A 16005-nucleotide genomic window follows, 5' to 3' on the forward strand; every position below is an offset into this window, starting at 1 on the left:
TGCTCAATGTTACATATCATTAGGAACTCACAAATTAAAATGCTACTGAGGTAGCATGGCACAGCTATTAGAACTGCTACACTCTAAAAATGGCAGTGCACCAGCAGCTGCAGCATGTGGGACACCAGCACTCTCGGGCATTGCTGGGAGAAGACATGGCATAGCCACTTAGAGGACAGTGTGCTGGTTCTTTTCAAAGCAAAGAAGTCTAATCTATGACCCAAAAGTGTGCCTATAAATTCTCTGCATTTAAACAAGTACTTTGAAAAATCATGTCCAAAAAAACAGTATGTAATTATGCACAGAAGTTCTGCTGATGCTATTGAGATAAAAAATCAGAATGTCCTTCCATAGCTGAATGCACAATCAACACAGAATAAAAAGGAATGAACCACTAACCTACACAGAAACACAGAAGAATCCTAGCTGGCATGCTGCTAAGTGAAATTAGCCAGGTTGAAGAGGCTACACACTCTATGGCCCACCTTTTATGGCATTCTAGAAAAGACAGTCAGGTGAGGAGGTGCACAAGATGAGGCTCAGAAAGGTCCCTAGTGCAGGACCCTCTATCCACATGGAGTTGGGGTGCACCACCCTTCCTGTGCATGAAGGTATTCAGCAACTCCCTAAGTCACTTTTTTAAGAGACTTTCATGGAGAAATGGATGAAATCATGTAAGTATGATGGATTATTAACTCAATCTCCAGCTTCTTTCCCCAAAGCATGAGGTGGGGGACTAAAAGTTCCAAGCTTTTAATCATTGCTTGGTCTTTCTCATGACCATCCTACAACCTGAAGCTGCCCTAGAGTCTTCCAAGAGTCCTTGCTGGAGTGAAAGGTACTCCTGCCGTCCAGAAGATTCTAGAGGATTTAGGATCTCTGTGTAAGGAATCAAGGTCAAAGGAAAAATGTCAGGACAAAAGATGATTTTAATATGAGGGTTTTGGGAGCTCTGCACCAGGATCTGAGGACAGAAAACAAATGTGTGTTTCTTTTTATGCTGCAAACTGTAATCTGGAACAATAATGAATTAATTGCTCATAACCAATGAACTAATTACATGGCAGAAGTTAGGACCCAGGTTTCTCACTGCTGGGGTAAGAATTTACAGATAAGCAAGGGGGGAAGAATGAGCTCTGTAATAATGGATCAGAATCCACTGACTGCATATCAGTATAAACTTATGTTTATCTTAGTAAAAAACACAGATATTTCCACATAAACCTACTTATAATTGGGGGGGGCAGTAAGTCTGCTTTTCTGATGCTGTGATTAAAAGACTGGACCAGAACAACTGTAGAGGAAGAAAGGTTTATTAGAGGGCTCACAGTTTCAGAGGTCTTAGTCCATAGGAGGCCTGCTCCTTTCCTTGGGGTTGGGTGGGGGTGAGGCAGAACTTCATGGCAGAAGAGTGTGACAAAGGGAAACAGCTCACATGTTGATCAGAAAGCAGAGAGAGTTTCTACTCTTCAAATGCAAAATATATACCCCAAAGTCATGCCCCTAAGTCCCACCTCCTCCAATCAGACCCCACCACTTCAGTCACCACTCAGTTAATCCCTATCAGGGGATTAATTCACTGATTGGGTTAAGACTCTTAGAACCCAATCATTTCTCCTCTGAAACTTCTTGCATTGTCTCATACATGAATTTTGGGGGGACACCTCACATCCAAACCTTAACGGGGGTACAGATTATAACAGACACTTCTTTGCATTGTCAGTTGTGAGGGTCAAGATGCAATGAGCACATTCAGCTGCCAGATGGAAGCTTTTAATATCACTTTTTAATAAAAAGGGACCAGGGATCTTTGAAGAAGTGGCCGATATTAGGACTGAGGCAGTAAATATACAAGTCAGTGTAATCTTCAAGTAATGGAAAGAAAAGAATTTGGGACAAGAAAATTATGTTAAAAGACAACAGGAGACAATGGAAAGAACTCCCAATGGAAAGAACTCCCAATGGCTAAAGGAGGAACGAATTGAACAATAAAATACTGTAGAATTGGATAACAAACAACAACTTAAAGTAACTATCCAGCTGTCCACACTGGACTGAACACAAACAAATGGGGTTGCCCAGACACCTCTTGTGCAGAAGAATTCCAGATGATTGAGGCAGACACTATACACCAAGGAGGTGGAGCTAACTGCCTGCTCCATAAGTGTGGGCACTGCATAGTGACTTCCTCCAAGAAACACAGACAGTGTGGCTGTGCAGAGAACAGTGACTTCACAGTGAGAACCTGAAAGGCACTACCTCAGTCAGTTAAGCACAGTCAGAACTAAAAGGACATTCATCTTGAGGGCATGAGATACCAGAGCAGCTCTCTACCTCTGTGACCTGCTTCCCCCAGACCCACAATCCCAGTCTAAATATGAGAAAAACAAGGGAACCCCCATGGAGAACAGTCTTCCTCAACATTGTCAAGGTCACTGGAACAAGGAATGTCAGAGAAATTGTCAGCCTATGAGGAGTTATGGAGACATGATGTCCTGTAGGGTCCTGGATGGAGTCCAGGAACAGGAAATGGCAGAACCGAAAATCCAAAGGAAATGAGACTTCAGTTCGCAGTCGCATACCAGTATTTGTTGTTCATGGCAAATCGTCGAAGATGTTAACACGTCTGAGTTAGTGCACGTAAGTCATAACAAGGGGAAAACCAGGTGGAGGCTACATGGAAAATCTCTGCATTTTCTTTGCAAATTCTGCATAAAGCTAAAACTACTCTCAAATAAAACCTTAAGACATGGTTATACTTTTCAAACATCTACTTGTTTAATTATTTATACAGTTAATTACAGGTAGCTGACACTCAGTTCTATATTATGAACACAAAATTAAATTTATTATGATACAAAATTAAATAATTCAAATATTTTATTCAAGATATGTGCCTGTTTTACATGTTTTATGTTGAAGTAATAACATATGTGCAAACTTATTGTGGCAGGCGAGACCCTGGGCCCAGGGTTACGCCACATGCATCCAAGATGGCGACTGGCAGAGAGCCAAAGGGCGTGCTGAATGCACCTTGAGAAAAACAGGAAGCGTTCACCATTGGCTGTATGATAATTAGTTCAGCCGCCTAGCGTGCGGACAGATATTTCTTACCTGTATCTTGAGCTCATGATTGCTTGACCTTTAACAGGATTGGATGGACATATCTGGTTACAATTGCTTATGCATGAGACTGCTTATATATTGAGGGTGTTATCTGAATAAAGCGGAAGTTGCTTCATGAACTTCTGAAGACTACATGTCGATTGTCCCACTGGTCAGCGGCAAGCGGCAACTTATTATTTTTTTTATGCTGTCACTAGGACCTGAGTCTTCTAAAAACCTGATCACTTTAGAGAAAAAAATAACATTTTAGACACCATTTCAAATTACAGCTAAATTTTCTCAAAAGAGTGAAAAAAAAAAAGTTACAATGATAAATTGACTCATTGCAAATTTGGATCCTTTATCCCAAAGAATCTTTGTCTTTTTTTGTTTCTATGCATACTCTTTAGCAGTAATAGAATCAAATATTTGTTTGGGACAAATAGTCAAATAAAAGAAAAAGGTAAATGGAAATTGCAACCACCATAAGTGATGCCGCCCAAGCAGAAGAGTTTAAAAGGACACCAGCATCCATCTCTTCCGTGATGCCCTGCAGGAAGTGCTGAGATGTGAGGAGGAGCACAGGGGCAGCTCTGTCCAGGAGTGACCTTAGATGCTGCTGTGATGTAGGAAAACACTATACCTTCTAGAAGCCACTAAGAACTGGATTCCCAAACTCTTGAATGCTTCCAAATTTAGTTGAATTCCTAAGTGATTTTATTTTCACTATAGCTTGTCATGATACTAATGATCACTAAAGGATCTATAGGGCTTAGTGGAAGAGTGCTTGCCCAGCATGCAGGGGACCCCGAGTTCAACCCTTAGTACCACAAAAAAAAAAAAAAAAAGAAAAAGAATTTGTCTTATTTGCATAACCAAATATAAAATAAATAATCACTACTACTAGGAAATATGTTGACTGGAAACATAGTTCAGACTATCAAAATCAAAATACACTGCTTACTAATATGAATGATCACAGCTTGCAGAGCTAGACCATCATGAACAGCAGTGTCACATTGTAAAGTATGCTCACATTAAGCAGACTATCAAAACAACAAGAAGGATTTATTGACTAGTGACAAGAAAAATGAATATAGTCTATCTTGGGGAATTATGAATATGTTGGAAACATATGATCCTAACATCAAAATCCTTCAGAACAAGTCAGACACTTTGACATACATCTGTAATCTCAGCTACTTGAGAGACTAAGGCAGGAGGATTGCAAATTTGAGGGCTCCTTGGGCAATTTAGCAAGACTCTTCCTCAAAACAAAATTTTAGAAAGGGCTGGGGATGTATGTAGCTAAGTACTTGCCTACCATGTGCAAGACCTTGGGTTCAGTCTCCAGTGTCAAAAAATTCTCCAGGTCAGACATCTGATCACAGACAACCATGGCAGGTGTAGAACAGGGCAGAAGACATTATGTCAGCCTCCTCAAAATGATTAAACTAAGTCTGTACTTTGTTCAGCTCATAATAGTAATATGTCTAATCTCTGCTTCCACTAATTCAAATATGAAAACCCTTTGAAATAGGGTAAAAAGTGTATGTACTTTTCTAATGACCCAACAAATATAAGATGTACTCAACTCCATTCTAAAAGTGATCTTATAAACACATAGGGGCACTGACATTAGGATAAAATGTAATCATGGTACTTCCCACATTAAATAACCCCAAGTACTAATAAATACATAATCTCAAAAGAAAAAATTCAAATTTCTGAAATCAAAAGCATGTTGGTATATTTTAAACGATAGTTTGAACAAAGAAGACTTAATAGAGTTCTTCAACAATTATTCCTGAAAATATATGAAGCATCATGCTCATCAGAAGGCCCGTCCACTTGCTTGCAAGGAATAAGGTATACTTTTTGATGAACAGCTTTAATAAGACACATGTATATGCTTCCTAAATTTGAAAAGTAGAAAAAACATGTCTGTTTAAAAAGTTTACTTTTAGTAAATGTCTAGACTTACAAAAAGCAGCTAGGATGGGTCTCATATACTTTAATGATTTGAGTCCTGAAGAAATTTCATCTACAGCAGTTTTAAGTATGCAATATCAATAGTTGGCATTAAAAATATTACCATTCTGTTTCTATCATCTAAAACTGATTTGAAAATTTTGCTTAGAGTCATTTGACCTAAATTTGGAAGAAGTGTATTGTGGTGTATGTGCATATATGTAAATACATAATCTTTTAAAATGATACTTCTGGGTACTTCTGATGCTCGGGCTCTATCAAAGACATCTTCTGCATGAGGGGTAGGGTAGGCAGGTGTTGGGATCCAACCAAAGTGCTCTTGCCACTGAGCTGCATATCCAGCTCCCAAAGACATCTTAATAAGCAGAAATTAATTAAAATTATTCAATTTACCATGAGAAATTTCAAACAAGACAATTCTCTCAATCAAAAACAAAGTAAGCTAGAAGTATATTTTTAAAATACTGCTGAGGAAAGACACCCGAAGTTCACAGGATAAAAAATTTTGTAGAAAACCAAAAAGAGGAAAAATTAAAAGTTGAATAGGAACCTACTACACAGAACTGGGAACTGGGAAAACATGGGGGATTTTCTTATAAATACAGATAATGAAAAATGACACTAAAATAAGGAAATTACAAATCACTCAATTAGCATAGAAAAGCTTGGACTTTTGCTTTTCCCACTGGAAAAGACCCCAGGATCACCAGGGCTCACAGCTAAGTGTTACCTGACCTTTAACAAATTCTGATTTTATTTCAAATGTTCATGATCTAGAGGAAGAGAAAGAGGTGACTTTCCTAAATTCAGTTTTTAGTATATCAAACCCTAATACAATCAAGGTATTTCATTCAATGTAGGGTGTCAATATTTGTACAACAAATAGTTTTGTGTACCATTACAAACATACTACCAATCAGCTCACTGAAGGTGACAGCCCGCTTATCCTAGCCCAGCAGGGAGTGCGGGCCTAGAGAAGGGGCGAGCCTAGAGGAGAGGTGGGGTCAGAAAAGGTGACCTGGAGGAGGTGGGCCTGGAAGAGGTGGGCCTGGAGGAGGGTGGGAGGGGAAGGTCGGAAGAGGTGGGCCTGGAGGAGGGTGGGAGGGGAAGGACGGAAGAGGTGGGCCTGGAGGAGGGTGGGGGGGGCAGGTCGGAAGAGGTGGGCCTGGAGGAGGGTGGGAGGGTCAGGTCGGAAGAGTGGGCCTGGAGGAGGGTGGGAGGGTCAGGTCGGAAGAGTGGGCCTGGAGGAGGGTGGGAGGGTCAGGTCGGAAGAGGTGGGCCTGGAGGAGGGTGGGGGGGGCAGCTCGGAAGAGGTGGGCCTGGAGGAGGGTGGGGGGGGCAGGTCGGAAGAGGTGGGCCTGGAGGAGGGTGGGGGGGCAGGTCGGAAGAGGTGGGCCTGGAGGAGGATGGTGGGGGCAGGTCGGAAGAGTGGGCCTGGAGGAGGGTGGGAGGGTCAGGTCGGAAGAGGTGGGCCTGGAGGAGGGTGGGAGGGGCAGCTCAGAAGAGGTGGGCCTGGAGGAGGGTGGGGGGGGCAGGTCGGAAGAGGTGGGCCTGGAGGAGGGTGGGAGGGGCAGGTCGGAAGAGGTGGGCCTGGAGGAGGGTGGGGGGGCAGGTCGGAAGAGGTGGGCCTGGAGGAGGGTGAGAGGGGAAGGACGGAAGAGGTGGGCCTGGAGGAGGATTGTGGGGGCAGGTCAGAAGAGGTGGGCCTGGAGGAGGGTGCGCCTGGAGGAGGGCAGGGGTCGGAGAAGGAACAGGTCCTTGAGGGGCAGGGCCTGGAGGCAGGTCTGTAGGGGGAGGGGTGTCTGGTGGAGGGTAAGAGGCACCACAGATAGTGAGGAGCAGCAGTCTTGATGATCTTTATCTCCGAGCCCCTCAACCTTCAGCCTTCCATCATGATATCCCACCCAAGGAAAGGAGCTGGTGCTGGGTGGAGCCAAAACATGCCTGACAGCCACCCACTATCCCACTAATCACCAGCAGCTGCCCTGAACCCGGGGTCAGTAGTTCCCTGGGCCATCCACCACCACTACCTGCTTTTTATCTGCTGACCTGAAAGTGCCATGACAGTGGCAGGTGTTCATTACATAATGCTAAGAGGACAGGAGCCAGGCATGCTGGCTGAAGCCTGTAATAACAGCTACTAGGGAGGCTGAGGAAGGAGGATTGAGGCCAACCTGGGCAACCTAGCAAGACTGTGTCTCAAAAAAGAATTGGGAATGTTCAGTGGTGGAGAGCTTACCTAGGATGTGGAAAGTCCTGGGTTCAATTCTCAGTACTGAGGGAGAGAGAGATAGTGAGCAAGACAGAGAGAGAAAGAGAAGATATATTGTTGTTATAAAGCTCATTTCCTTTTTTATTCTACCTTCATCATCATTTTAAAGCACTTCAATGCTCATGGACAATGAATCATTTAGCAGAACTGCAGAGCTCTTAAAAACTAAAATATAGATTGATAGCGGCAGGGGAATTGTGGGAGGAGGCCCGGAGAGGAGTCCTGGAGGAAGCTGAGGTGAGCGCAGGAGGCAACTCCTGTAGGCCTCCGGGGGGACTGAGTGCAGGGAGGCCAGAAGGCGGGCGCTGCAGGAGCACATTTAATCAAAAGTTTCAAAGGCGGAAAAACTAAACATGAGGGTAGCAGGTGCTGCAAAGTTGGTAGCCGTGGCAGTGTTTTTACTGGCTTTTGTTTTTTTTGTTTGATTTTTGTTTTTGTTTTTTTTATTTCTCAAGTATTTGAAATAAAAATTGATACACGCTTAGGAAATCTCTTTGCAAGATCAGCATTGGACACACCTGCAAGTGGTATGAAGAATAATGTCGAAAGAGGGATCAACTTGCCTTGGCAAATGGGAAACAGAAGAAGTATTAGACACTAAGTATTTTGACACGTGGGGAGGAGCTGGGGCACCACTTACTGAGTTTCTGAAGGCCATACAGGATAGAACAATAGTCGTAATGGGAACATATGATGATGGAGCCACCAAATTCTATGATGAGGCAGGATGGCTCACTGCTGAATTGGGCAGCACAACTATAATTAGTCTAGATTTAGAGACAACTGGGTCTTCTGTTGGGGGAAGGGCATTGAGACAAAAAAAAACCCTTTAAGGGGCCAAAAATATGCAATGGAGAAAAGATAGCCTCTTCAACAAATGGTGCTGGGAAAACTGGAAATCCATAGGCAACAGAATGAAATTAAACCCCTATCTCTCACCCTGCACAAAACTCAACTCACAATGGATCAAGGACCTTGGAATCAGACCAGAGACCCTGCATCTTATAGAAGAAAAAGTAGGTCCAAACCTTCAACTTGTTGGCTTAGGATCAGACTTCCTTAACAGGACTCCCAGAGCACAAGAAATAAAAGCAAGAATCAACAACTGGGATAGATTCAAACTAAAAAGCTTTCTCTCAGCAAAGGAAACTATCAGCAATGCGAAGAGAGAGCCTACAGAGTGGGAGAATATCTTTGCCACTCATACTTCAGATAGAGTGCTAATTTCCAGAATCTATAAAGAACTCAAAAAACTCTACACCAAGAATACAAATAACCCAATCAACAAATGGGCTAAGGAAATGAACAGACACTTCACTGAAGAAGATCTACAAGCAATCAACAGATATATGAAAAAATGTTCAACATCTCTAGTAAGAAGAGAAATGCAAATCAAAACTACCCTAAGATTCCATCTCACCCCAATTAGAGTGGCGATTATCAAGAACACAAGCAATAATAGGTGTTGGCAAGGATGTGGGGGAAAAGGTACACTCATACATTGCTGGTGGAACTGCAAATTAGTGCAGCCACTCTGGAATGCAGTATGGAGATTCCTCAGAAAGCTTGGAATGGACCCACCATTTGACCCATCTATCCCACTCCTTGGCCTATACCCAAAGGACTTAAAATCAGCATACTACAGAGATACAGCCACATCAATGTTCATTGCTGCTCAATTCACCATAACCAGATTGTGCAACCAACCTAGATGTCCTTCAATTGATGAATGGATAAAGAAACTGTGGCATATATATACAATGGAATATTACTCAGTCATAAAGAATGATAAACTATGGCATTTGCAGGCAAATGGATGAAATTGGAGAATATCATGCTAAGTGAGATAAGCCAATCTCAAAAAACTAAAGGAGGAATGATCTCGCTGATAAGCAGATGAGGACATATAATGGGGGGTGGGAGGGGTTAGCATTAGGGTTAGGATTAGGTTTAGGGTTAGAGTTAAGGAGGTTGGCAAGAATGGAGGAAGGAAGGACTGTATAGAGAGAAAAGAGGGGTGGGAGGGTGGGAGGGGTGGGGAGGAGGGAAAAAAGAACAGAATGAATCAAACAACATTATCCTATGTAAATTTATGATTACACAAATGGTATGCCTTGACTCCATGTACAAACAGAGAAACATGTATCCCATTTGTTTACAATAAAAAAATAAAAATTGTTTTTTAAATTAAAAAACCCCTTTAAAAAGCACATAAAGAACAATAAGAATACAAATAAACATGGTCTGAAGTTGTAGAAATGGAAGGATGCATGCCCCAGAAACAAGACTGAAGGAAATATGGAGAAAACTGAAGGAAGTGCACTTTCAATATTAATGAGACACTCAAAGAACAAACTACCAGTGAATATTGTAAGAGCATGCAGTCATCTTGGTGTGCGACATCAGGATTATTCCTTGCTACTGTAAATAGCTTTGTAAGTAGTCCTTATGGGCAAAAATCTGAACATTTCCTTAGAAGTACAATGTTTAGACTGCTATAATAATAACACACATCAATTCTAAAAGCATACTCAGTGGGTTACTGATCAGATTGTGAAAAACCTCGATATATATGTGGTCACTGTGAAAATTGATCATGGAATAATATGGCCTTTTTGGAGGGGATTTGTTTATAAATATATGTATAGGTATGTGTCTGGCCTTGTGATAACATTATCTTTTAAAGTCAAAAGAGATTTGGCTAGTTGTGTGAGAAATGTCACCTTATAGTCCATTTCTCCTGATGTAACTCTTATTCTTTATTTTCCCTTCCAAAGAAACCAAGAAATAAAATGTTGGATGTGAAAACTTGTACCAGATTTGTGAAAAGCACAACAAATTCTTTAATGCACACAGCAAAAAGTCAATATGTAAATGTAGGCGGTCTTCAGGGTCATGCTTTCTGAAATTTGTGTTAGTGATGTCAAAAACTTGATCTCATATAAGCTATTTAGAGTGAATCTGAAGGTGGAAACTCCACAAACCTGGGGAAGCAGGCCAAGTCCCCTCCCTGACCTAATTAGGTCACTTAGGACAGCTAAAACAGTATATTTAGAGCAAAACAGGTATATATTTTCTTTGTTATTGGCATTTACCAAGTGGTTTGAAAAGGGGCATGTTTAGTATCATGACACTTTGGATTCATAAACTGAGAAATTAATTTTATATTTACTTCACCTAACTTCATAATGGCAATTATTGCCCAAAGCTACAATGGCATATTTAGAAAAGTCCTGACTACTCAGTAGACTGATAACATTTTTTTTAATAATTTTATTTGACCTAAAATGACTTTTTTCCAAGTGTTACATAAAAATACAGGATATCTAACTTTTTCCTTAAGATGTTTACTAAATTACTTAGTTTTACTTTATTTTGCTTGAATTATTCTAGGGCATTAAATACCTATTATGTATGAAGTATCTTAAACTGGAACATAAACAAATTCAATTATCAAACTGCCTTTCACAGTATAAGACAGCACTTAAATTTTGAATTTAAATTTTAGCTATTGTGTATAAAAACAATCTATAAGCAGTATTTGTTATTTTTCTGTAAGTTGAATGTCTTCTGGATATTTCATAACTATTGATAACCTTCGGGATACTATTTCTTCCCTCCAACTGAATGTAATTCATAAGTAAATGCACCTTGTGTGTTTAAATAAATTTTGGAAACTTTTTAGATTTTTGGTGCTTATATATCAATCACATTCACCATGATATTTTGACATTTAAAATACTTCCCTCAATTCTGTAAGTTAAAAGAATAGCTATTTTACACTTCCAGGGATTGTACAATAAATGTTGCAGTTTTTTAATAATGAAAATAAGTACATCTTGTTTTAAAAAAACTAAAATATAAAGTCCCATTTGTTATAGATCAATCGACTCAACATAAAGGTCTTCTAAAATGAAGGTGTAAGTTAGTGAAAAGCTAGATTGGGCTCACAGAAAACTGACTTTCCAATGTATTGGCACAGGCACTGACTTTCTTAACAAGACCCACACAGGTTAAAAAATAAAACAGAGACTCGGTAAGAGTGAAGGCTTCAAATTATAAAGCTTCTGCACAGCAAAGGAAACAGGAGCATAAAAAGAGACCTTCAGAATGGGATAAAATCTTTGCCAGTTACTCTTCCAACAAGGGATTAATACCCAGAATAGGTAAAGAACCTCAAACATTTAACAACAACAAAATTAGTAACCCAATAAATGGGTAAAAAGAACTAAACAGACACTTCTCAAAAGTATAAATAGAAACAGACAACAAATATAGGAAAAATTGTTCAACATCCCTGCCAATCAGGGAAATGCAAACCAAAACTATGCTGCAATTTCATCACACTCCTGTTAGAATGGCAAACATCAAAATTACAAATAATGAGTGCTGGGGAAGGTGTAAGGGAAAGGTACACTCACATATTGTTGGTGGGACTGCAGACTAGTGCAACTACTCTGGAAAGCAGTGTGGAGGTTCCTCAAAACACTAGGAATGGAATCACCTAGCTATCTCACTTCTTGGTATTTATCCAAGAGAACTAAAATCAGCATACTATAGTGATATGGTCACATCATTATTGTAGCAGCACAATTCACCATAGCCACATCATGGAACCAGCCCAGGTTCAACAAAGGAATGGATAAAGAAAATGTGGTGTGTACACAATGCCGTTTTCTTGGTCATAAAGAGTGAAATCGCAGCATTTGCTGCTAACTGGATGGAACTGGAGAATATCATGCTAAGTGAAATAAGCCAGACTCAGAGAGTCAGATGTCAAATGTTTGATCTCATATGCAGTAACTAGAGAGAAATAAGAAAATATAAAAAGGGTATGGTGCCATGAAGGTATAAGAGAGGTTAGTGGAGTAGATAAAGGGGATAGAGGAGAAGGAGAAAGGATGGATGGGAAAGGGAGGAACTGAGGAAGAAAACTGACCAAATGATGCTATGTGCATATATGAATAGATCACAGTGAATTCTACCTTCATGCATATCCATAAATCACCAATTTACTAAAACAAAAAATACATAATATGAAGACCAGTAGAGGACAGGGGAAGGAGAGAGGAAGAAAACAAAGTAGAAGAAATGGGGATGAAATGGAGCAAATTATATTCCATGCATGTACTCATATAAAGGGACCCCACTTAAGTATACATATATATACTATGTATATATTAAATATAACTAAAATCTTCTAATAAAAATATTTTACAAGAGGGAAAATATACATGTACTGCAAATTATACTCTGACTTTATCAACCAAAGAAAAATGTGGTGCTGAGATTAGACTCATGAAAGACTTGAAATAAATTTTTAATAAATTCTGACTGTGTTAGAAGTAATACTTTTACTTAAATAACTTTGTGGGCTTAACACACTTACTCTTCAATTTTCATTATTTTTTCTTCTACTTTAACACTGCAAGAGAAAATGAACCATTAAAACATCAAGAAAACAAGTAAGGGGGTGTGCTGGGGCCCCCTCCCCTCAAGCTCAGGACCCTCCCTCAGTGTTCCTCCTTCCTCCCTGCCAGGTCACAGTCTGAGAAAGAAGAACTACTGCACAGTGAACCTGGATGAAAAAGTGAAGGAGAAACGGGGTTCACAACCTGGGTGTCCTCAGGTCTCAGGTCCAGGATGGGGCTCTCTCCTAACCCTCCCACCTTTTTGTCACATCCAGAAGTTTCTAGGGCGTCTCCCTGAGACTGGTCTGAGGAGAAGGGCACTCCAGGTATCCCTAAAGACTTGACCCAAAAGAGTCCCCAAGGCAGGTGTCTCCCTCAGGCTACTCTGAGAAGGGAACCACAGGTGTCCCTAGAGACATGACCCATGAGGGTCCCCAAGCCAGGTGTGTCCCTCAGGCTGCTCTGAGGAGGAGCCCCAGGCATCCCTAGAGACAATGACCCACAGTGTCCCCAAGCCAGGTGTCTACTTCAGGCTGCTCTGAGGAGAAGGGAGCCCCAGGCATCCCTAGAGACATGGCCCACAGTGTCCCCAGGCCAGGTGTCTCCCTCAGGCTGCTCTGAGGAAAGGAGCCCCAGGCATCCCTAGAGACATGCCCACAGTGTCCCCAGGCCAGGTGTCTCCCTCAGGCTGCTCTGAGGAGGAGGAACCCCAGGCATCCCTAGAGACATGCCCACAGTGTCCCCAAGCCAGGTGTCTCCCTTTGGCTGCTCTGAGGAGGAGGAGCCCCAGGCGTCCCTAGAGACATGACCCATGAGGAGAAAAGGGAGTCCAGGAGAACACCTCCCTGAGACCCCAGCCTCTGCACCCCGCCAGATCAAGTGCTGCTGCAGTTAGACACCAGGCAGGCAGAGGCGCAGACTTGCACAGCAGGAGAGAGCCCCTGGAGGCTTCACTCTTGCACCCAAGAGCAGAAGGCCAGAAATGGACCACCAGAGAGGCCTCTGGGAAGTGTAGTCTTTGAGACCGAGTGACTTAGACAGGGACTGCCTCATTTTAGAATGATGGATTTTAAGAAAATCTGTCAAGCCCAGCTCATGGTGACCCCTGCAGGGGGTTAGGAGAACCTGAGCTCAGACCAAGCCCCCAGTAGCCTCTGGGAGCTGCAGGCTGCACCCACCTACCCTGGAGCATTCTAGATAATTCAGTCTGTCCTGCCTGCCCAACTCTCACCAGAGATGCCTCTGGGAGCTGCAGGCTACCCATTCCTTCAGAGTTCCCAGGGATTCTGGACAGTGTAATCTGGTGCTCTGCCCACACAGCCGTTGCCCTGCAGGACCATGGGAGCCATGTGCCACATGCAGGCCCAGGAATCCTGGAGGACCCTGGCAGTGGGGTCTGGTGTTCTACACATACAGCCCTCACCCCAGAAGAATACGGGAGCTGCAAGGAGTACTTTCACCCTCATACACCCAGGATTCTGGGTAGTGTAGTCCAGTATTCCACAATGCAGCCCCACGGCAGAGGTCTCTGTGAGCAGGCTACACAGTCATCCAGGCACCCCTAAGGATTCTGGACACTCTGGTTTTCTGCCCATTCGGCCCTCACTACAGAGGATTCTGGGAGCTACAGGCCCCCAAGGATCATGGAATTGTAGCCTGGTGCTAAGTTCCACACTACAGTGGCTACTAAGAGCTCTGAGTCCTCAGGAATTCTGAGTATTGTAGTCAGTTCTACTCAGGCGGCCCTGACCTCAGGTCTCTGAGAGTGTGGGCCGTTGATTATTCTGGGCAGTGCATCCATCCTACCTAAGTGGACCTCACCATCGAGGCTCCTGGGTTGTGCACACCACAAGCCTGCCTGAGCACCCCTGAGGAGTTTGGACAACACAAAGCCTACTCATGTACCCTCAACGGGAAGGTGTCTGGGAGCTGCAGGCCCCCACGGATTCTGGGTAGTAGTCTTGCCTTCTGCCACCACAGCCTTCACTGTGGAGGGCTCTGAGAGTTGGAGGTCACACAGGCACTTGGGTACTTCCAATAGTTCTAGATAGTGTAGTTCAGTTCTCTACCCAGCAACCCTCACTACTACTGCAGGTCCTGGAAGATGAAGTTTCCCCTGAAGATTCTGGGTAATGTAGTCCGGTAAATTTCCTGCACGCACCTACTGCAAGGGCCGTGAGAACTCTAGGCCATATGCTTCCCTTGGTACTGAAGACCTCACTGTGGAGGCCTCTGGGAACTGCAGGCAGCTCATTAACCAGGCATCCCCAGGAATTTTATGTAGTGCAGTCTGGGCTTCATAATGCCCAGCCTTCACTTGGGAGGCCTCTGGTGATGTAGGACAAATGAGGCTGAACACCTGAGGAATTAGCAGGAAGGAGTTTTGTTGGCTGCAGCTGGTTCAGAATGACTTGTACTTAAAATTTCCTCTGAATCCAGAGTCTAGAAATTCTTTTGACTTTATACCAGTGGGGGAGGGGGCTTGGAGGTTTACATTTTTGCAGAAGTCTACATAAAATTTTAGATTAGTCAGAGCTTTTTACAAGCTTTTTTTTTTTTTCCTGCAAACCTGGCATCCAACCACAATGCCCTCTGAAGAGATTTTTACACGTTACCACAAAAGCAGGAGTAATTATACCGCCATTTATTGGTGACAAGTTCTGCTTTCTCAGATGTTGAACTTGATACCAGAGAAGCACGCCAAGGCAAGCATATTAAGCAGGTTTTATTTAAAGGTAGTAAACACAGACTTCTCCAAGGAGGGAGAAGGGGGCCATGGTTGATGTTCTAGAATCTCAAGAAGTGAGCATGCCCTGCATTTTTTATAGATTAGGGTCTCCTTTGTTCTCCTGTTCTATCCCCCCTTATCTTTCTCCTTCATGTCTATGTGACTAAGCAGGATATGCTGGTGAGATGGCAAAAATTGAGAGGCAGGTGGGCAAGGGAAGGGCCAATGGAGGTAGGGACCCAGGGGACATTAATTAGCAATTCCTGGCCTGCAACTCTTTGGGAGGGGTAGTATAGGCAGGTAACTTTGGTGATCAAAAGGGCTCTGGAGACACTGACATTCCAATCTCCCAGGGGTGGTCTACAACCTCCCAGACTTATGGCCTCCACTCCTCAACCTAACCAGATTCCCTATTCTACACTAACTGCCTGTCCTCAATTCTGGCTTCAGTAACACCATGAATTTCCTGGCCAAACTTAGCTCTCACAAGACAGAGC

At 42.7% G+C, this 16005-nt stretch overlaps 1 long non-coding RNA gene and 1 pseudogene across 2 annotated transcripts in view; one reads left to right on the forward strand and one right to left on the reverse strand.

Moving 5' to 3' along the window:
- LOC306643021 overlaps window positions 1-16005 on the reverse strand; it is a 657668-nt gene that overhangs the window by 612897 nt on the left and 28766 nt on the right. The window lies entirely within an intron of this gene.
- Window positions 7723-9747, forward strand: LOC306642576 (protein FAM3C-like; annotated as a pseudogene). Its single transcript has 2 exons — window positions 7723-8186; window positions 9584-9747. The product of its transcript is annotated as a protein FAM3C-like (transcript).

The sequence above is a fragment of the Sciurus vulgaris genome (genome assembly GCF_902686455.1).
Source record: "Sciurus vulgaris genome assembly, chromosome: 13".
Taxonomy (NCBI): domain Eukaryota; kingdom Metazoa; phylum Chordata; class Mammalia; order Rodentia; family Sciuridae; genus Sciurus; species Sciurus vulgaris.